General features: G+C 33.7%; 1 long non-coding RNA gene across 1 annotated transcript in view; it reads left to right on the top strand.

Annotated features, from left to right (window-relative positions):
• The first annotated feature begins 3,809 nt into the window (after positions 1-3,809).
• The window catches only part of LOC131808282 (uncharacterized), a 141,011-nt gene continuing 120,648 nt past the window's right edge, over positions 3,810-24,172 (top strand). Inside the window, exon 1 of the long non-coding RNA XR_009344766.1 lies at positions 3,810-3,896. This is a non-coding gene — a long non-coding RNA (uncharacterized LOC131808282). The remainder of the gene's footprint in view (positions 3,897-24,172) is intronic.

Here is a 24,172-nt window from a genome sequence, read left to right as displayed (position 1 = left end):
AAGACAGGAGCATTTTAACACTCTAAAGATGACCTATCTGAAAAAATGAAGAAAACAATCTAATTCACAATAGCATCAAAAATAATAAAATACTTAGGAATAGATTTAACTAAGAAGATGAAAGATCTGTACTCCATAAACTATGACATTGATAAAGAAATTGAAGGAGACACAAATGGAAAGATAGCTCATATTAATGAATGGTAAGAATTAACATTGTTAAAATGTCCATACTACCGAAAACCATCTGTAAATCCAATTCCTATCAAAAATCCAATGTTAGGGGCGCGTGGGTGGCTCAGTGGGTTAAGCCACTGCCTTCGCCTGAGGTCATGATCCCAGGGTCCTGGGATCGAGCCCCGCATCAGGCTCTCTGCTCAGCAGGAAGCCTGATTCCTCTTCTCTCTCTGCCTGCCTCTCTGCCTGCTTGTCATCTCTGTCTGTCAAATAAATAAATTAAAAATCTTAAAAAAATCCAATATTATTTTTTTACAGAAGTAAGTAAAGAATCCTAAAATTTATATGAGAACATAAAAGACAACAAATAATGAAAGCAGTTCTGAGAAAGAATGAAGAAGAGAAATTACACTTCTTGATTTGAAACTATACTACAAAGCCCTCATGCTCAAAACAATAACGTATACTGGCATAAAAACAGACCAATAAACAAGTAGAACAGAATTGAGAGTCCAGAAATCAATCCTTTCATACAGTCACCTAATACTCGACAGGGGCCAACATATGTAATGGGTAAAGATAGTCTGTTCAATAAATGATATTTAAAACTGAATAGTCACATAAACAGTATGAAACTGGAACCTTATATCACTCATAAGTCTTAACTTGAAATAGATTAAAGACTTAAAGGTGATGCATGAAACTACATTTCCTAAAGGAAAACATAGGAAAAATTCTCCTTGACATTGGTCTTGCCAATAGTTTTCTGGATACCAGACAAAAACACAAGCAAAAAAAGCAAAATTAAATAAATGGTACTACATCAAACTAAAGTTTCTGCATTGCCAAAAAAAAAGAGAGAATGAAAACACAATCCACAGAATGTAAGAAAATACTTACAAATCTTATATCTCAAAAGAGGTTAATAACCAACAGATACAAAGAGAAAAAATATATATAATTAAAAAAATAGCAAAAGGATCTCAATAGACTTTTTTTTTCAAAAAAGTTATATAAATGACCAACAGGAGCATTAAAAAGTGCTCAACGTAAAAAACTCAGGGCAAAGTCATTATGTTGTTGTTGTTGTTATTTACCTCTGAAAAACACAGCAAGATATTACTACCTATTAGAATATATAGTACAAAAAAATTGAAACTAACAAATTTTGGTAAATATTGGGGAAAATGGGGAACTTATGCACTGTGATAGGAATATAAATTTGTATGGAAAACAGTATGGATATTATTCATATTATTAAAAGTAAAATTACCATATGATTCAGTAATCCCAGTTCTAGGTATATATCTAAAGGAAACGAATTCACTGTTCAAAGACATATGTGAACTCTTATGTTTATTATAAAATTATTAACTCTAAGCAAGTGATGGAAATAACTTCAGTATCCATTAATGGATGAATGAATAAAATAAGTATGGTAAATATATACTATCGAATACTACTTAACCATGAAAAATTAAGAAACACTGCCATTTACAACAGCATGGATGGATCTTGAAGGCGTTATTCTAAGTGAAATATTTCAAAGATTTTATATATTTTTTTAATTTATGTATTATGATATCCCTTACATACAGAATCTGAGGAAAAGGCAAACTAATGGAAACTTAGAGTTGAGTTGACAAGGGGTGAACCTGGGGTGGAGTAAGGTGGTCAAAGGGTGCAAACTTGCAACTATAATATGAAAAAGTTCTGGGGATCTAATGTACAGCATGATGATCATAGTTAATAAAATATACATACTTTTTTTTTATTGTGCTTCCCTTTATTAAACTTTGCATATATCACATTCTTACAAGTTGAAAGTTTATAGCAATCTGGTATAAAAGAGGTCTGCTGCCACCATTTTTCTAACAACATTTGTTCATTTTGTGTCTCTCTGTCACATGTTGGTAATTCTTGCAATATTTCAAGTTTTTTCATTATTATTGTATTTGTTATGGTGATCTGTGATCAGTAATTATGACCCACTGACTCAGAACTAGTTTACTTAAGGTATATACGTTGTTTTTCTTTAAAAACATAATGTATAGTGTTTATTTTTTATGTGCACTGGGAAACATAATTTTTTATATGCACTGGGAAACCAAAAAAAATAATAATTTGACTTAGTTTATTGAGATAATGACTTTATTGAGGCAATCTGGAACAAAACCCACAAGACCTCTGAAGTTTATCTCTACTATACTATATACATAAAAGTTGCTAAGAGAGTAGATCTTAAAATTCCTTACGATACATGCATAAAAAACAGTGGCAACTATACGAGATAGTAGATGTATTAACATTTTTATGTAGATTATATTGCAATAAAAATGTATACCAATTTATCAAATTGTACAAAATTTACACAATGTTAAAAGTTTGCAATGTTATAAGAAATCATTTCTTAAATTCACAAATTATAATATGTCGATTTTTTTCAATAAAGCTGGAAAAAACTTTTTGTAGAATTAATCTATTTTTCAAAAAAGGAAGTAAGGAAGTAGAAACTGCAACTAACTCTGAAATAATAGAATATAAAATCCATTTTTGTTATATACACTGTGACAAAAACTATTACTTAGTTTACAATGAAGGAGTACTTATGAAGCATGAAGGATGGTCTATAAATAAGGCTGAAAGAGCTCAGTTTTAAGGTTTAAATTTAAAATGTTATTTTGAAATAGTAAACTGACCACCCAGTTTTCCAAACATAAATGTCTTAACTGCATGAATTTATTTCATACAACTCTATAATCTAGTTTCATAAGAAAGCAGCATGCAAATTTTGAATAAGACAGACTTGCTTAAGTTTCTTTATGTTCAACAGTAAAGGATACTTCCCTAAAAATAAATAGAAGAAAAATCAGCATATTTATTATGATAATTATTATTCATAATGAGATTCATATTGAATTAGGGAATATATATCCTCAGAGGGGGTAAAGTAAAATGAAATTTATTTTGGTAAATGTGTCTATGAATAGTCAATACAATGCCTCAATATAAATGAATATTACCATTTTGAACAATTTAATTACTATTATTAGAATTTTTATAAGTATAAAAATAGCTATCATTTTAGCATGGAATATGAGACTCTCATGCTCCATGCTTCATCACATCCACACAACAACTCTGCATAATAAGTATTATCATCACCATTTCATGGGTGAAAAAACTGAGGCTAACATATTTAGATAACTGGTTTATGATTACATGGCTAGTAAAGATGCATCACACTAATTTAGGCTTTATGATTTCAGAATTGTACTCTTTCCACTGCACATTCTATTACTCTGTAAATACTTGGCCTGTTTTCATTGAGTTCTTTAGTTTTATTCATGTGGTGATGGCTTAAAGCTTCATTTAAAGGAAGCTTAAAAAATTCATTTAACCAAAAGCTCCCAAGAATTAAAAATATCATGGATCTAATGTAGACATGGATATCATTAGTTAATGGGTAACTATATATTTTCCACTCTAGTGAGATATCAATCAGAGTATTTTTCTACGTTTTAGTCTCTCAGTGTTAAAAAGGACTTTGTTAAAATAGTAATCATAGAAGTAATAGTCAAAACAAGAGTAGGGATAATTAAGAGCTATAATAATGGTATGGTCCTCCTTGGCAGGATTTTCTCTTATATCTGAGACTCTACAAGACAATCATACTCCAAATTCAGTGATTGACTTTCTCAGTTTACACAGAAGGCAAGGTAGGCTATAGTCTTATTTCTGCTTCTCCTTGTGCTTTGGGGATCTCAACTTCAATTTGGGTTGTACCAAAGTCCTCAAATTTGATTGCTGCTGGATTTTGAATTTTGTTTCTCTAGTATCAAGAGTCTATTAACAACACAGCTCAGTGTGTTTTAGCAGTTTCAAATGCTCTCATAGCTAAAATGGCTTCAGGGCATATATCTCTAGGCTCTCATTGTATTTCGTATTTTGGCCCAGTAATCCCACACTTAATTTTTATAATCATTCTGATATTTTTAATTTTAAAAGCTATTTTGTCTGGAGTTTTAGTTGTCTTAAGTAGGAGTTTTTAGATCACCATTCCTAGAAGCAACAACAAATATACATGAAAATGTCGGCAGTAGTTTATCACATCTTTATGGCTTTGAACTTCCATAAGCTAAGGCATCCTTCTCTAATCACTTAGGCAAACTCCAATTTACCCTTTAAAACAACACAAGAATTGCTTCATTTAAGAACATGTTCAGGGATGACTCTTCCCCACTGTTCTTACCAACATTCCCACACACTCTTTGCTACCCACACCTTGTTTATGAACTTTCATTAGGTATATCAGCGTGACCAGAATTTTGCTCTATTGTATTTTTGTCCGTTAGAGCTTTAATTAAATATGAATTCCATAGAAACTCTGTCCCTTTTCTTTCATACCTGGGCTAGTTATTTCTTCTCATTCTTTGTCAGAAGTTACTTTATTAGAGAAACTTATAGCTCTATTGTGACTTTGGAGCCTTTACAGTGTTTTGACTGGAAAAATCAACCATCCCTGAGATTTTTACGCAGCTTCCTAGCTGATATTATTCAGAAATCTGTTCAAAGCAGACTTTTTCAGGGAGGCCCTTTTGGACCACTCAGTTAAAAAGCCTCTTCTCAATCACTGCTCTTTTTAAAATGTGCTTATTTAGTTCAAATATGCATCACTTTTAAAGAAAAACCAGTACGATTTTTTTTTTTTAAAGTTGGCTTACCTATTATCTATCTCTCCCACTAAAATGATTCCTCTGTGCTGGGGTTTTGTTGTGCTCATCTTAGGCCAGGCACTCAATAAATTGTCTCTGAATGATTGAATTGTTTGACTCCTTTGCTAGATTCTCAACTTCATGAGGCCAAGGATGGTTCTATTCAGTCCTTCTTTATCCTCAATGTCTGTTATATTGCAGTCACTTACGTGACTAATGGGAAAAATCACAGAAAGAAAGAGTTAAAACTACAGAAAAACCCTGTAGCTTCAATAACACAAAGCTTTCTAAAATTATTTAGCCCAGGAATTGAATACTGGCTGCACTTTTGATTTTTTTTTAAATGGTATTGAATTTAATTTAAATGGAAATACTTGATTGGTAGAATAATAAAAAAATTATAAAAGCAACTGGCTCCTTAAAGTAAGAATTATATAGGGCATCTATTCTAGAAGCAAAATTTTCAAATGTCAAACATCTGAAAGCATAGAAGGAGAAGTAAGAGTGTGAATTGTACTTCAATGCTCTTTTCTTTATATCAGCAAACAGCTTCATTCACACCTTTCCAATTTTTTCAACTCTTTTGACAAAGCCTTCAGAGGAGTTACTGCTGATGACAACCATCACAGCCTAACAGGAGAAATTTTATAAAGAAAAATAATAGCATGTTTTTCCCAAGTTGTTAAGGATATGGTGAAGCTCTGTCGGATTCAAAGGAGGAATGTGCAATTCCATGCTATATATCATAATAACTTATTTTAATAGTGGCTTTGCAATTTTTCAGATATATCCATTTACTGAAACCACTATCAAATAAACAAAAACAAATAAATTAACAGGGGTTCGAGACAGAAGTTATCTAATCTAAAAATAGCACATGTTCACAGAATACACAACACATATTCCAAGTACTACTATAGGTTTCAAGTAATAGTCAAAACAATAGTAAAAATGATTCAGAACCGACCAGTCAAATCATAAATGGGACCTTAACTGTAAACCCTTATCTTAAGATCAAAGCGGGTAATTGGGTGCTGAAGATACATTATAGAACTAATATGTTATAGAACTCCTCTGAAATGAGTCATTTATTCCATCACTTTTCCTGCACAGCTGCTGACCCATGTTTTGGTTCCTGGAAATAGCTGCTACCCTGTCATACTTCTTAAAAGCACATATATTGATAACTCTACTCATTCCTCCATTCCTCTGTGACTGTCACTGTGTTAAAATGTGGAGTCAGCTGACTCACTTGTGGTGGTAATAAAGTAGATGTGTTTGCAAAGTATTTTGTTATTTCTAAAAATACAAAAACCAAATTACATTGAAATCATAAGGGGTGTTTCAGGGAGAGCTGTAGGATGTGGTTTCTTGTGTAATCCACAGAGATTAGCTCCAACACATATTTAAACTCCCCTCTAGGAGCAACCTTAGTGGTAAAGCAAGAAGATAAACAGATGTATATGCACCCTGGCACAAAATTATCACTTATGTTTGGCTTCCTAGTCTCCTCGTGTTACTTATTTATCTTAACTTCTCTCTGAAATCAGGGAACACAGAATCTCAATCAGTTGACATTTTTCTACTGAATTACCCAATAGTCTGATCATACCCATAAGACTTTATTAAATTATTTCACTCATAATCCCATATCTGCTTTGCTTCCTCATCTTAGTACACTGTAATTTGATTTCAAAATGAGGACAGTTGTCAGTATTGCCACATTCATTTATCTATTTTACAATTCCATGTACTTATAACTATGAAGATATGTTAAAAACATCCATTCCAATAAGCCACCCTAAATTTATTATCATGAAACAGGACCTCAAGAAAGAGAATTCAAAATCATCCATGTATTTGCAACTTATTGCAATAAAGCCTTTATCAATAGACTTCCCTGTGCACATGGTGGTCAAATTGCTGGTGAAAACCAGCCAGATCTATTACAAGCTTTCTCATGGCTTCTAGGTAACCCAAGTGAGCCTTTATTGATACTGGGAAGGGATAAAGCAGGGAAGGGATAAACAGTGATGTAAGAATTGGCTAGACAAAAGTAATGACTCTCATTACAAAGTGAGTATTTTAAAGCAAAAGAGCCTGTTGGGAATATTGTTTTATAAAATAGTGGTTTTTTTTAATTAACTTTTTAAAATTCAATTAGTTAACATATAGAGTACCATTAGTTTCAAATGTAGATTTCAGTTATTCGTCCGTAGCATATAATAGCTAATGCTCAGTACTTACTGTTATAGCTTCTTGAAAGCAGAATTTTAACCCACTGAGTCACCCAGGCGCCCTTGAAAGCAGACTTTTAGATCACATTTTCTGAATACTTCCATGCAGTACAACACTTTCCTGCTATTAACCTTCAAAACATACTGTTTGTTAGAGGAATTTCTTTAATAATAAATAAACAGGAATTTATTTAAATTTATAAATATATAAAATAAAGAGGAATTTATTTAAATATTGCACACTGTTTCATTGTTCATAAATAAGGTGATGATATTATAGCCATTAGTTGGTAGCACTGATATATCACTTTCTTTTTACTTCTCAGTGCATTCTCTTTACACAAAATAGATATATATTTTAAAAGAATCTGAATCTGTGCCAAACTTTTAAAATACCCTATACAGTAAAGTTTATCATTTTAAGTAATCTCAATGATCTTCCTCAATTGTGATAGTATATCCTTCTATCTAGGCCAGATATTGTATGAGGGATTTGAAGAGACATACTTTTCTAAATTTCACTTTTCTCATCTGCAAAATGCTTATCAGGATCCTACAATAAAATACACTGACAATTTTTTGATGAAAATTTATTTATTTATTTTAAGATTTTATTTCTTTATCAGAGAGAGTGGGCGAGAGAGCAAGCACAGGTAGACAGAATGGCAGGCAGAGGCAGAGGGAGAAGCAGGCTCCCGGCCGAGCAAGGAGCCCGAGGCGGAACTCGATCCTAGGATGCTGGGATCATGACCTGAGCCAAAGGCAGCTGCTTAACCAACTGAGCCACCCAGGCGTCCCTTTTGATGAAAATTTAATCTGTATAAACAATATATTTGCTGTAAAGCGTGGTTCATGGAAAACATCTTAATTAATTGTAAGCAACAACAGTATTAGAAATTAAGTAAATGTGTCTATAATATTTAAAGTTTTAACACATAATTCCAGTGCTTTGCCTTATTTTCTCAAATCCCTTTACCACTTTCACTGACAGAGTCAAATGTACTTTTTCTACTAGTAGCCAGCTCTTTGTCTTTTGTCAGAAAGATGCCCTTGTGAATTATTTATAATAGAGATATTAGCAATAATAATAATAATAATAAGTAGCAATGAAAATGTTAAAAAAAAGTTTTCTTAACTAATTAGGGTTCTTAGACTTCAATTAGAGGAACCACCTCTGGCAAGCAAATTAATCTGCAAAACATTTCCAGAATTAACAAGTCAGTCAGATACAGGGTTGTCCGTAGACTGAAAGGTGAAGCAAAAGGACTAGGTTTGGAAAATGGGTAAGGGCAGTGAAAAAAATGATCAAATTTTTGGGCAAAGTAAATTCTTCGGTGTCCTTTCAATGGAGTCCTGGGCATTATGTAGCAGAAACTCTGGAGATTATCTCAATCCATTGGAGTCACCCCGTTTATTAGCTTGCTATTGACAAAGTTATTTACAAACTGTAGAGCAAGAGGTTGTAATGTAGAAAACTGATGGTAATGCACAAGATTCTTGTTAACAATAATGCAAGTTAGTGATTTTTCATTAGAGAACATAAATTCTATAACCCAAATTATGGGCCCAGAGCACTTCTGCTGCACAACTCTGCTTATATCCCAAATAACCATGTGAACTAGTTTTAATATCTGCTTCTCTTATTAATTTTTGAATAAAAATTCTTGACACAAGTATTTTATAATTGTGTGATAATCATGCATTTAATTTCTTGGAGAACAAAACACACTTTAGCATAACTAGGTTCGTTCACAGAACCAGCCTTGATAACACACTTATATATGTTAGAAATTATGTAATAAATGTAGAATATTGGGCACTTGTTTGGTATTCTTTGCCATGTTTTGCACTATCTAAAAAGAGATCAGTGAACTTGGACTGGAGTTAGTAGACATGGAAGAAAATGAAATATTACAGAGAAGAATACTCTGTGGTCCACAACCTAAACGGGCTGGGATTCCCATCATTTGGATCCCTGTAGCTTTACAAAAGTCAATTGAATTTTTGTATCTCCGATTAAAGTTGATTCCCCAGTACTTTTTCAAACATCTCTTGTAAAGTATTGTTTTGCAGAAAAAAAGGGATTTTGCACATGTATCTGCCTTTGTCTCTGCTTATGATCTCAGTCAGAATCCTGGGATCGAGCCCCATATCGGGCTTCCTGCTCATTAGGGAATATACTTCTCAGTCTCTCTCTACTGCTACATCCCCCTGCCCCACTCATGCTCTCTCTCTCTTTCAAAAAAATAAATACAATCTTTAATTTTTTAATTAAAATTAAGATAAATAAAATAAAATAAAAAGTCTGGTCTTACTGCCCCATTTAGCTCCTTTTTTTTTTTTTTTTGAGTTGTATTTAAAGCAGCATGAGAGAACATGAGGCTCTCAAACTTAAAAAAAAAGGAAAAAATTGAGTTTTGTTAGGATTTAAGATCTTGTCTGCTAGAAAAAAAATGTTGGCTTTGTAAACATGTGAAAAATAACAAAGGAGAATAAGATAGAATTCTAACAATTTTTGTAGAAATTAAAAATTTCGTCCAACCCAATTACATACAGACCCATTAAGTAAATTCATTCCAATGTCCCAAACCAAACTTTTCTAAAAGTAATGCATCTGTGTAAACAGAGTCAACCCAAGGAATAAATAAATATTATTATTTTTTTCCTGTCTCTTCCACAGTCACATCTGGGTATATTGGTAGCAAGCCAATTTTCTATCTTATAAGACATGATATCATAAGGAAGGGTATTCTGTCCATTTGGAACAACTGAAAATCATTGTAATTTTATCTTGGTGCAGTAACTTGAGATGGCACAGTGTGGCTTATGAATATATTTTATTTTTTTTACTGGGAAGAAGAGATTATAGAGATATTGGTTATCCAAGAGAGACTGACAGGTGTTGATAGTTGCCAGGTCAATATCCATCTACTTTTTCCTTTAATATCAGAAAGCACTGAGGGATTGACAACAAAGAAACTTAAAACAACATCAAATATTTTATTGTCTCTTTTCTAGTTACATTGTAACCATATGACAAAGTATCAGTCGTACAAGATATCATTCTCTTTTACCTCTATCTTTCTGCCAGAAATGTGGGCTTAATAGTGAGAACTCCAACAGCAATTTTTGCAACTGTGAATAAAAAGCCATGAAAACCTCTAAGATACTTCACTTGACTTTCTTAAGACTCTGAACCAACACCAGAAAACACTCTCCGTAGTCTTCCTGTTAAATGAAAAAATATGGTTAAACCACTTTTGACAGTCTACTACCTTCAGCAAAATGTAAATCTTAATTGAAATATGTCCTCTCAGCTGTGCTTAAGCAACTGAGTCCTGAGCTTTTCAGGTTTTCAGTCTGAAAGAGTACACCTCTGGTGCTCTGAAAGGGAAGAGAAAGGACACCCTGTTCTCCATATAAATTAAAGAAGAGAAATCTGTGCATTTAAGTGGGCCATATAAAATTTATCAAGCAATTATCTCCTAACTCCTTCCTATCCAAATTACCTGATATGCTCTCCCTACTCCTTTAATCCACGTTACTGCCTTGTCCAGGATTCTGTATCACATCACAACATGTCTTCTGTTATTTCCTTCTTGCAAGCTAGATTTGTTTTCTCCATCTAAAAATATCAACAATCATTGTGTATTTCAGTTCCCATTTTCCTCAAATGCATTGATTCTTCTTATCTATTACTCTTTTCTCATACTCAGTGTCTTTGTCTTTATGGGGTTTGTACTTTGCTTTTCCCCATCCTTTACTGCCCTTATATAATCAAATCTAATAACTTCTTAGAGAAAGTTAAAAATTCCTGCATAGCCACATGTGAACACAAAGTCACTGATTTTTAGCAAACCTATAAGATAGTCAGACATCCATTCAATTTCTTTTTTTTTAAGATTTTATTTATTTATTTGACATAGAGAGATTACAAGCAGGCAGAGAGGCAGGCAGAGAGAGAGGAGGAAGCAGGCTCCCTGCTGAGCAGAGAGCCTGATTTGGGGCTCAGTCCCAGGACCCTGGGATCATGACCTGAGCCAAAGACAGTGGCTTAACCCACTGAGCCACCCAGGCGTCCCTCCATTCAATTTCTTAACTGAGTCTCAAATGCATCCTGAGTTCTAACCTAAACCTAAGTTCTACTTCTTACACGTTGTTCTATGACCAAATTCTTTCAGTTCAGTATATTGTTACATTTAAATATTAATCAATTGATGCTTTGTTTGTGTATTTCTATGAAAATAATTTGAATACTGTAGATTTATTGTTATATTTATAGATTTATAATCAAAGTTTCATCAGTTGAAGTTTTTGGAAATTTCGGATATAATGATTAACCTAAAATGATACTGCCTCAAATCCCTCTGATATCAAGGCCCAACACCTGATTATAGCCAAACCTGTGGTGAATAGTTCCATGGGAAATTGCAGTTACTTAACACTGATAGCATCTCAGGTTCTCTCTCTCATTTTAGAATGTCTCCAACACAACCCAAAAGTGTACGAGAGTTAATGTCCTCTGAGGAAGCTCTCAGTGAAGTGGAAATAAGAACCATAGGTAAAATTGTCAGTTTTCAGGTCTTCATGAGGACAACTTAAAGAAGTTTCTCAGGACCTTTCAGTAAAAGCAAGCCTTCATTTTCTATCCACAAGAATTATATCAACAATGTACCTCTTTGACAAAGTTGCTTCTTCACTGTATCACTTTCCCATTCTTTTCTACCTTGGGTAATCTCCCAGATCAACTAACAGTACTCAAATCCTTTGTCCTACTCTTTGCTCTCAGGATAAATGGAGCCAAAAGACTTAGATTAATATCAAGTTCTGAATGGGATCTTAGAGCTATTTCTGTCCAGATTTTCATAAACATAGGGACCTTTGAATTATCAGGCTATAAATAAGTTCTAAATGGAGTGGGCAAAAGCAAAAAGTAGAAATTTTTATGTTTGATTTTTAGTCATGATTAATTGACTTTATTGATTATTAAAAATACTAACATTATAAAAGTGTGGATCTTTGTAAAACAATGTCATAATGTAAGAAATAAGTTGCATAGTCCTTTTGAGAATATTAAACCAAGTGTTCAGGTGCCATCTAATTTCTTGTTTAATCCAGAACTTTGGTGTGAATTATCTTGAGGAATAGGATTCTGAAGTCCAGACAGACTAACACAAAACTGATCCAAATGTGTGTGTTTATATTTCTGCTTTTGTTGTAGAAATCAAAGTGTGATTGCTGGTTTAAAATGGTAAAACTGGGGACGCCTGGGTGGCTAAGTTAGTTGGACGACTGCCTTCGGCTCAGGTCATGATCCCGGAGTCCCGGGATCGAGTCCCACATCGGGCTCCCAGCTCCATGGGGAGTCTGCTTCGCTCTCTGACCTTCTCCTCGCTCATGCTCTCTCTCACTGTCTCTCTCTCAAATAAATAAATAAAATCTTTAAAAAAAAATAAAAAAAAATAAAATGGTAAAACTAATAATGTTCATGGACTCTATTATAAATTTTCTAATTGAAGGGGAAGAATCCAATAAACATAGAATTAATTGATTTGCAAATCCTCAAAGAGCTACAGGATCAGGTAGTGGTATCTTCTGATTCAACAGCATCATAATGCAGCATTTTATATGTGTGGCTAATGGATGTTTTCATGAATGTTTGCTAGCTAGTCAGCCAATACAGAGAAATATTAGGTAGAGTAATTACTCACAGTTGTGTTTAATAAAATGATAGAAAATTATCAAATGACACTAATAATAATAATCCCATAGCAGGCTAAATAATTCAATGATAATTACAAGTATTAATCCGGCTTTCTTCCCTGATTATGACTCTTCTCTCCTTTATCCTAATGGGAGTAGCAGATTGTCTGCAATGAATTGTGAAAACCCAGCAGTGACTTTGGCAGGGAAGGCTTCCCATCAATTTTGATAGGTTAAAATGATTCTGGTTGGTCTTGAGCAAATGTGTCAATTTTATTTTCTGTGTGTGTCATAAAAGAAAAAAAGCAATAGTAAATCCTTGCTGTTATTCCATGGAGCCAATAAAATCATACTGCCAACAAGAGGCTGTTGACACCATAAGTGTAGTTAACTGTCTTGAAATACTAGGCCTGGAAATAAAATTCCAATATTTCACATAACCTCTTTTTTTTTTTTAGAAAGAAACAAAACAAAACAAAACAACGATACTGCTTACATATAGGGCCCTGCTGTTGTGTAACTATTTTTGAACATGTCTACTGTAAGTGTATATATATATATTTTTTTCTGTGTAATAAATTCATTTAGAGATAAATTTGGATTGCAAATTATTTGGGGGGAGGCATGGTATTTGTGGCTAGTCTTACAAGTAAAAAGGACTAAAAGAAAGAAGAAAAACATTTTTTATTACAGCATATTTACATCTGTCCAAAGTACTTATTTACTATAATACTGACTAATGTATAATACTGTACACAAAGAAAGAAGTTAAATGAGTTATAATTAAGTCGAAGTATAGCTGGCCATTTTAAAACTTACCACTGAATCTTTTTGGTATGAAATGTGATATCGGGCAATCTGGTCCAGTTCATTACATCAGGTCATTTGTATGTTCTTATTACCATTTTGATAGCATAGCACATTTTATAACCCAGACATTTTACAATGGAACTATGATGCATGTATTTTCAAGAGTATAGACATACATGAAGCTATGAGGTCCAAAAAGATGAATGTCCGTAGTACCATATAGACTCAACAAATAAAAGTGTCCAAGGCTCTGAGTGAGATTTATGAATATTGTATAAGATTAGGCCAACATGTGGTTTTGATATAAATAATCTGTTCTTAAATTAGAATTACAATCGTTGAGTACAGTGTTGAAAATGGCAGATAGGGGCGCCTGGGTGGCTCAGTGGGTTAAGCCGCTGCCTTCGGCTCAGGTCACGATCTCAGGATCCTGGGATCGAGTCCCGCATTGGGCTCTCTGCTCAGCGGGGAGCCTGCTTCCCTCTCTCTCTCTCTCTGCCCGCCTCTCCATCTACTTGTGATTTCTCTCTGTCAAATAAATAAATAAAATCTTTAAAAAAAAAGAAAAGAAAATGGCAGATAGATTTTAGCTATCTTTGCTCACTAGGGAAAATGGAAAAATGTTTAGTTTGGTCAGATTTTCACTTAACTTCTGAAAAATCTTACGTTTGAGAGAACCCTTCTGAAATAAGAATCCTTAAAGACATAACCCCTTTGGCACAAGTTTTCAAGAAACTTGTTGGATGTTGTAGACAATTATATGGCACGCGTACTGTTCTAGATGTTTCATGCCAATAATATGTAAGCCATACCAAGGCTACATATACATATAGAGATGTTCCTCAGCTTACAAGGGGGCTATGTACAGAGAAACACATAAACAATTGAAAATGCATTTAATACCCCTAAACTATCAAATATCATAGCTTACCTTAAGCTTATTTAAACATACTCAGAACACTTACATTTGCCTGCATTTGGGCAAAATCATCTTAAGCAAAGCCTATTTTATAACAAAGTATCAAATATCACATGCAATTTATTAAATATTACACTAAAAAAAGAAGAATGGTTATATATAGAATGCTTGTAAAAATACAAGGTGTTCACCCCTGTAATTTTCTAGCTGACTGGGAGCTGTGGCTCACTGCCGCTGCCCAGCATCACAAGATGGCACCATACCACATGTCACTGGCCCTTTTTATAAAGACCCAAATTCAAAATTCAAAGTACAGTTTCTACTGAATCACTTTCACTTTCACATCATTGCCAAATATATCATAAGTTGAATCATTGTAAATCAGGAGCCATCTTATTTGAAAGGTAAATCACAGTCACCCATATACACACAAAAAAAGGCCTTCATGTAGGGCCATTTATGGATCTCTAAACAACATAGCATGACATATCAACAGCAAAAAATGGACGTGAAGGGGACAATTGCTTTGCGTCAGTACTCTGAGCAGTAACATACATGGCCTTACTCACCTAGCAGAACTCCAGAGCTAGCTGATGGCAAGGAATTTTACAAATGTTTGCTGAACAGATTAAGCACTATTCTTTTTAAATTAGTGTGCATATCTGTTTTCTAAAGATATGTTAATTTATTTTATTGACTTATTACAAAACCAAATAATTTCCTCTTATTTAAGTGGCAGGTAAATAGAATTCTTTTTAATTTAAATCAAATGGCTTTTTAGGGAAAATATACTAAAAATTCTGAAACTTGTATTGCTTATGAATCTTTTATTGGAATCCTTATCAAGTTGTATTTTTCAAGTTTTTCCTAAATAATCTTCAATGAATTGAAAATATTTTTTGGATTTTATTCAATTTCACTTTGTTAAATATAGTGCTAAACTTTCAACCAAAACGTTGTGTCTTTTTTTTTCCACTACCACATCGTCCATCTACTGACTGGATTCTCTCCCCAACTAGCACATATATACCATTGTCTATCTTTAGGATAAGTAAGGGTCATCGTTTGTCTTTATTCTATTCCTCGTATGCTTCTGAACTTGTTGAATTTTAATATAGTCACACCATAAGCATCACATATTTGATTCCCCTTTAAATAGTAAACAGTGCACAAGGGCATACCTTCAAAGCTATCAATATACTTACTCTCACATATTATTTTTGTATTTTTGTAAATTAAAATAATTAATTATAGAACAAGACTTTCAGGTGGTAGGTATTGTAAGTTTTACCCAAACTGACTTTTGTCAAACTCGTTTTTGTCATCATATATGTCAAGTAGTTTTCTTGGGTTTATTTTTAGAATATCCTTGTTTAATGAATATTTACACTGATATCTAGAATAAAAATCTTGCAATTTATTTTAGAAACATTAAGATATTGAAAATCAATCTATTTCTTTAATTCATTGAAGACATTTTTGGCTTGTTTCTAGTACTTTCTTACTGGTTAAAAAATGAATTTGAAGTAGTCTGAATTTCATTATTATATGGCACTTTCCCTTTGATGAATACAAAGACGATATTCTATATTAGCTATCTGAGAAGAATTTATTTTTTTAATTTTATTTATTTGTAAGAGAGAGATTGAGAGAGAGAGCAAGCAGGGGGAGCAGCAGGGTGAGGGAGAAGCAAACTCCCGGCTAAGCAGGGAATCTGTTGCAGAACTGAGTCCCAGGACCCTAAGATCATGACCTGAGCTAAAGGCTCAGGCGTTTAACTGACTGAGCCACCCAGGTGTCCCAATCTGAGAAGAGTTCTGTATGTTATTCCTATTAATATGCAGTTTAAAGTCTAGGTAATTAACTTAATATTTTAGTGGCTATTACATAGATAGCACTATGTTCCAGGCAGAGAGTAAGAAAGAAATATTAAATCAACCATATTCTATGCATTCTAAATGAGAATAATTAATCAATCAAAATAAATCCTTCTATTTATGGAATATCCACTTATAAGCTTTCCTCCATATGAACAATGCCAAATACCAGAATAAAGGGTCATCTAATACAAATAAAGGATAGAATTAAAGAATTCTGGTAAGCCATTTAATTTTGAAAAATGGTGTTCTATTGTTGCTGAGTTGTGGTTTTCAATTACATAATATCTGATAAGTGTAGAAGTAACATGAGTGTTACGTGAGATGAGAAATGGTATATAATTAAGATATTTTTAAAAGTAGAGATAAATGCAAATTTGTAAACATAGCATTATGGAGGAATAAAAATAAATGATAGCTACACACTCTAGAGTGAATAAATCTTGGAAAGCTAATAGAGAAGTAAAACAAGGACAGGGCAAAAAGTATGGTACATTTTAATGAAGTTCAAACAAATTCTGTGAAACCATAGATGGACTTAAAGATACTATTATGTATCAAATATTGTAAAATTTAAGCAAGGAAATAGCAAACATAAAATAACCAAAGCTTACAAACTTGGGTAGATACAATAGGTGTGATCATGTTCTACTTCATAAAGAGATGAGTTAATAGATAAATAGAAGTAACTAGACTTTTTAGAAGTTAATAAAACTTTGCCTGTTATTTCTTAGTAATATAAAATATATGTTTTTCTAACAAAAACGTTTATCTTAATAATATTTAAAAATAAATTTCAGGCTACTCATAAGGTTATATTTACTTTTCCACTGAAGGAAAAGCTGGTTGTTGTAGTTGTAGTTGTTTGTTTGTTTTAGTCTCCTCCTAGTTTTTATTATTATAATGTGGAATGAGGAATGTTAGATTGAAAAGTGAATTATTTTATAGACAAAAATCATTACTTGATTCACCTCCTGGTACAGCAGATGGAACTCCTGAATATATGCCCTTTTGCCTTATGGAAGAGTAACAGTTATGCATACTTCTGAAACATACTTGGTGGTGGCCCTAAATAGTGACACCACAGTAAACATTTTGAATATTTGCAATTAATTTTTATAGTCATAGGGCTCCAAAAGGCACTGCTGGTATCTTAGCAGGTATTTCAATAAAGCTAAAAGTTGCCTGACTATTTAAAAATATTAACAAGGCACAAAACATGGCAGAAGTTTTGTCCTCAGATATTATTTTTTTCCATATGCTCCTGATTCCAGACATGAAAAGTTATTTTTAAAAATTTTTTTTTATAAAAGATTTTATTTATTTATTTGACAGAGATCACAAGTAGGCAGACTCAGGCAGAGAGAGAGAGGAGGAAGCAGGCTCCCTGCTGAGCTGAGAGGCCGATGTGGGACTCGATCCAAGGATCCTGGGATCATGACCTGAGCCGAAGGCAGAGGCTTTAAACCACTGAGCCACCCAGGCGCCCCCATGACAAGTTATTTTTGATAGATATATATACAATGTATTTTCCAGGTATAAGAAAAATGGTTATGCTATTTTTAACCTTTTTTAAAATTACATAATTTTTTAATTAAAATTTTATTTTTTAATGTTTTACTTTTCTTTTCTTTTCCTTTTTAAAGATTTTATTTATTTATTTGACAGACAGAGATCACAAGTAGGCAGAGAGGCAGGCAGAGAGAGAGAGAGAGAGGGAAGCAGGCTCCTTTTGGAGCAGAGAGCCCGATGCGGGGCTCAATCCCAGGACCCTGAGATCATGACCCGAGCCGAAGGCAGCAGCCCAACCCACTGAGCCACCCAGGTGCCCCAATGTTTTACTTTTCAATATACTACTTAGAATATAAAACCTATTCCATTTTGTAAGAAGTTTAACCATTTAAAAAATGGTAATTTTCTCATTGTGTCTTCCCCTCACATTGCTTTATTTTGAATAAAAAATTTCACAATAAACATAACTGATGCTTTCCTTCTGATGGTCCCTCTGTTGGTCATATTGTATATGAGCCATGACAATTAGTTTTACAAAATTTATTGATGTTTGTTGATATGTTTTATCATAACTAATTTTCCCTCCCTTATCTAGATCCCCCAGCTTTCAGACAGGTGGACACTTCAATAAACCATACCCAAGGGATGTATCAAGTACTTCTTATACATTCTCTCAGATCCTTGAGGTCTCATTTTGCCTAGGGATTTGCAATAGGTTCTGCCAGAGGCACCACTGTGACAACTGATGTCCATGGTCTATCTCCTGCTAAGCTCAAGAGGTCACTGGTATCCAAGTTTATCTATACAATTAATGCATTCCAGCAAGTTCTTTTTTTTAATATTAACAAACTTATTTTAAAGTTTATATGGAGAGGCAAAGACTCACAATAGTCAACATAGTGTTGAAGGAGAACAAAGACTGAGGACTGACTTCAAAGTTTACCATAACGATGGGGCGCCTGGGTGGCTCAGTGGGTTAAGCCTCTGACTTTGGCTCAGGTCATGATCCCAGGGGCCTGGGATCGAGTCCCGCACTGGGCTCTCTGCTCAGCAAGGAGCCTGCTTCTCCTCATCTCTTTCTCTGTCTGTCTCTCTGCCTATTTGTGATCTCTCTCTCTGTCAAATAAATAAATAAAATCTTTTTAAAAAGTTTACCATAACGATAATTGTAAGCAAGATATTGTAATACCACAGTAAGACTAGATTAAAGCAACAGAATATATATTATCAATTATATATTATATTTAATATAAAAGCAAAACCAATACAAGAGAGCAAAATAAAATCTTTTAAACAAATGGTTCTGGAGTAATGGTGAAACTAAATGTAAAAATATAAAATTTAAAATAAAATAATAAAATAAAATAAATCCAGGCAGATATCATACACTCTTCACAAAAATTAACTCAGATTGTATTATAAACCTAAACATGAAGCATGTAGAAGCTAATATAGAAGAAAATTTAAATGACCTTGGTTTTGGCAATAAATTTGGCTACAAAAGCACAAGCACTGAATTTAAAAATGTCTACTCTGTGAAACACAATGCCAAGAGAATGAAAAGGCAAAGCACAGACTATGGGAAAAAATTTGCAAAATACACATCTGGCAAAGGACTGTTAATCAAAAATACACAAAGACCCCTTAAAACTCAACAATGGCGGAAAAACCTGATTAAAAATGAGCCAAAGTCCTTAGCAGATACCTCACAAAAGAAAACATTACAGATGGCAATAAGCATATAAAAAGATGCTTCACATCATATGTCATCAGGAAAATGCAAATTAAAACAAAAAAGAGACACCAGTACATACCCAGAATCCAGAGCACTGACAACAGAACACGAAATGTTGGTGAGGATGTGGAGCAACAGGAATGTTCTTCCATGTCTATTGAGAATAAAGAATGGAAAACAACTGGGCAGTTTCTTACAAAACTAAACATATTCTTGCCAGATGATTCAGCAGTAGCAGTTCTTGGTATTCATCCAAAGAAGATGAAATCTATACCCACAAACATGTCTATAGTAGTTTTATTCATAACTGACAAAAGCTTGGAAACAACCAAGATAACCTTCCATAGGTGAAAGGAAAAATAAAGTGTAGTATAGGAAACAATGGAATATTATTTAATGCTAGAGAAATGAATTACCAAGCCATGAAAAGATATGGATATAAATATTTAATAAATATTTGATTTTAGGCTTCTACCAGTCTATCAATAGTATTAGTATATTTTAACAGTGAATGCACAGCATTCATGTATTTACCTAATAAAATATTTTGGGTTCAATATTTTAAATACTTCAAACTCTATGATTATATTCCTAATAATTTTGAATTGGGGAAAATAAATCTTAATTTTTTGTAACATGCTTCTTATTGCAAAAGAGCTCAATAAAATTTTAGAAAATAAAAATTTACAAAAAGAAGTTTAGTTTACTATTGCCAAATAATTTAAAACTTTATCTTATATTCAAATACATATATTTTTCTAAATTGATTTATATGCTACTAAAACCAAAAACTTTTAGTTATACTAGATTTCATATCATGCAATCAATGCCAGAAATCCATCTGGCAATGATTTGTCTTAAATAGAGTTAAGATGGGTGTTATTACAATGCAAGATGGAAACAAAGATAGTATAACAATTGGTGTAACATAACTTTTCCGTTTTGATCAAGTTACTAATCTACAAAAGGCTTTTATCAGTGACAGACTTGGGAATTTAACAAAAATTTTAAACTAGCATGTGCGACTCATTCCTAGAAAACAACACAATCAGTAACACCTTATTTAGATTAAATCATGACTATTTCTCCATTTGAATAAAAAAGGTAGCAACCCCAATAAGTTTATTGAACATGAAAAGTTGAAATGCTATAATGCTCCTAAGGAATTAAATGATCCAGTCATGAATTACAAAAAAAGGATATAAATTACCAAAGTGTTTGTATAATTGTAATGTACAACTGCCCATTATCGTTCAATAGTGTAGGCTTGTACAAGAACTCTATAAAAGAACTCCACTTCTGAACTGTGGAAAATATGTTCCCTTTCCCCCTATATACAACTATTAAGCCATTCATTTAGCTTTTAAAATATCCACTTAATACAGGCTTTTTACACATTTGAACAGGCAGCAGGGCTCTATTCTTATTGCTTACATCTGAAGGATAGACTTCTAGCGTAAGAGGTAAAGCCCATAAAGGAGCCCAATAATAACAACAAAATACAGTTTAGTGAGCCCTTACAATCTGCCAGCTACCTTTCTGAGAATACTTCAATTAAAAAAACATATAAAATACCTGACCACAAAGAGCTTACATTCTTTTGAAATATAATAGTGAAATAAACCAATAATAGAGGGGCACCTCGGTGGCTCAGTCCATTGAGTGACTGCCTTTGGCTTGGGTCTTGATCTCAGGGTCCTGGGATGTAACTCCCCAGCAGGCTTTCTAGGCAGTGGGGTGTTTTCTTCTTCCTCTGCACACCCTCCCAATTCTCTCTCCCTCTGTCTCAAATAAGAAAATAAACCAGTAATAGAATAATGATTGATGGTTGATGGTGATAAGTGTTACAAAGAAATACAAGAAAGGTAAAAGCCATTGAGGAATGCTGGGATGAAAGTTAATTTTATTTTGTGTTGGGTGGTTATATCTCATTTAGGAGATGTTATTTGCACAAAGACCCAGGAAGTGAAGGAGAGTGTTATACAAATATTAAAGGAAAAGATTGCTCTAGGCAGAGCAAGTAAGTATATAGACTTTGTGTGAACAGCTTGTCTGTTACTTTTGAGGAAAAGCAAGGAGGCCAATGAGGAGTTCATAGTGGTGGAGAGAGGAAGAACGTATTGATGTATGACCTTCTAGTACATTGAAACGCCTTCAGTTTTTATTTAGTATGAAAGGGGAAGATACCAAAAGACTTTCAACAGCAGAATAAAATCATCTGACTTGATTTTTAGGTTAAATTGCTGTACCAAAATAAATTTGCAGGGAGAAAGGAGTGCAGTATGTGTGGAAGTGGGTTATCAATCAAGTCAATAATTCAGGAACATATGATGGTGTTTTTAGCATGCTGGGTGGTAATAGAAGTGGTGAGGTATGGTTTTCATTTTGTATATATTTTGATGGTGAATATTCTGGTAAACAGGATGGGGTATGTGCAGGACAGACAATATCAACATTTATTTTACCTGCACAAACAGAAGGGTGGAGTCTTCATTCCCTGATATGGAGAGAACTTTGAGTTCAAATGTTCTTTCTCATTAAATGGCATAGTGATGATGAGGATTTAGTCAGACAGTGAAAGAGAGCAGTAAGCATACTGTTAATCAGTAAGACATTATAATACATTTGAAAATCAAAAAACGTTGTTTTGGATCATCTGTTTATGTGAGCAAATAAATAAAGCTTCCTGGGGTTCTGATAAAGGTAAAGAAGACTGCTATATGATCCAATGGGGCATGTGCACCAAATGTTTATAGCAGTAATATCCACAATAGCCAAACTATGGAAAGAACCTAGATGTCCATCAACAAATGAATTATATATATATATATATATATATATATATATATATATATATATGATGGAATACTATGCAGCCATCAAAAGAAATGCAATCTTGCCATTTGCGTTGACATGGATGGAACTAGTGGGTATTATGCTTAGCAAAATAAGTCAACCAGAGAAAGACACTATCATATGATCTCCCTGATATGAGGAAATGGAGGTGCAATGTGGGGGGTTTGGGGGACAGGAAAAGAGTAAATGAAACAAGATGGGATCAGGAGGGAGACAAACCATAAGAGACTCTTCATCTCACAAAACAAACTGAGAGTTGCTGGGGGGTGGGGAGGGTAGGGAGAGGGTGGTGGGTTTATGAACATTGGGGAGGGTATGTGCTGTGGTGAGTGCTGTGAAGTGTGTAAACCTGGCGATTCACAGACCTGTACCCCTGGGGCAAATAATACATTATATGTTAATTTAAAAGAAGAAGAAGAAGAAGACTACTATAAATCAAATGCTATGGTGTTCAGCATAGAGTGTGTAGTCAGGCATATTTTATTAATGTAACCAAGTAAAATGATGGTCGAAAATTGGAATAACAGAAAACATAAAAATCAGAGATTTTAAAAAGAGATATGGGACAGTGTAGAGAATATAGTCAATGATATTATAACAATGTTATATGGTGACAGATGGTGGCTATATTTGTAGTGATCATACAATAATGTATAAAGATACTGAAAACCTGAAACCAATGTAACACTGAATATCAACTATACTCAAATAAAAAAATAGTAAAAATTAAACATTTTAAGTTAAGAAGATAAAAAGAGGGACAAGAATTTGAAAAGTGAATTTCAAAAAGAGTAAACATGAGGCTAAGACATAGTCTGAACCTTGAGGAAAACACCATTTTGAAAATTCTTCCCATTTTGAGAAAACTCAAATGAATCAATACCATAAAAGAACCCATTTTAACTGAGAGATGTAATGAATGCTCAAGAAATAATTTTATGACAGGATAATTCTTCCCTATGAAACAGCATACAGAAACCAGGGGAAATACCTGGAAGCAAAATAAACTATACTGAAAATAAGAATTAGGAAAAAGATAAATGATGAAAGATAAGGAAAATTAGACCTGCGACAGAGACCTAGTGAAGAGAATTTTTAGCTTGTGGTTTAATGTTTTTGAGGATAATCTAGAGTTCATAACTGCCTTGAGGCAGGCTGGTTGTAGGCCGTTTAGGCAGACCCTAGGACAGTCCTACTTTGGGCAGGTAGTGTTGGAGGAGGCCATTGGGCTGGACAAAGACAAATTCAATCATTTGACTAACGTGTCTGTGAAGATGTTGAAGTCAGATGCAACAGAGAAAGACCTGTCAAACCTAATCTCAGAAATGGAGATGATGAAGATGATTGGACAGCACAAGGACACCATCAACCTGCTGTGTCCTGCACACAGGATGGCCCTTTGTACACTCTCATGGAATAAGACTCCAAAGACAACATACAGGAGTACCTGCAGGCCCAGAGGCCTCCTGACCTGGAGTACTGTTACAATATCAGCCACAATGCAGCAGAGCAACTCTCCTCCAAGGACCTGGTATCCTGTGCCTACCAGGTAGCCTGAGGCATGGAGTACCTTGCCTCCAAGAAGTGCATACACCAAGACCTGGCCACCAGGGAAGTGCTGGTGACAAAGG

The sequence above is a fragment of the Mustela lutreola genome, chromosome 9 (assembly GCF_030435805.1).
Source record: "Mustela lutreola isolate mMusLut2 chromosome 9, mMusLut2.pri, whole genome shotgun sequence".
In the NCBI taxonomy this organism is placed as follows: Eukaryota; Metazoa; Chordata; class Mammalia; order Carnivora; family Mustelidae; genus Mustela; species Mustela lutreola.
The sequence above is the reverse complement of the archived record's forward strand: the minus strand, read 5'-3'. Positions and strand labels throughout refer to the sequence as shown.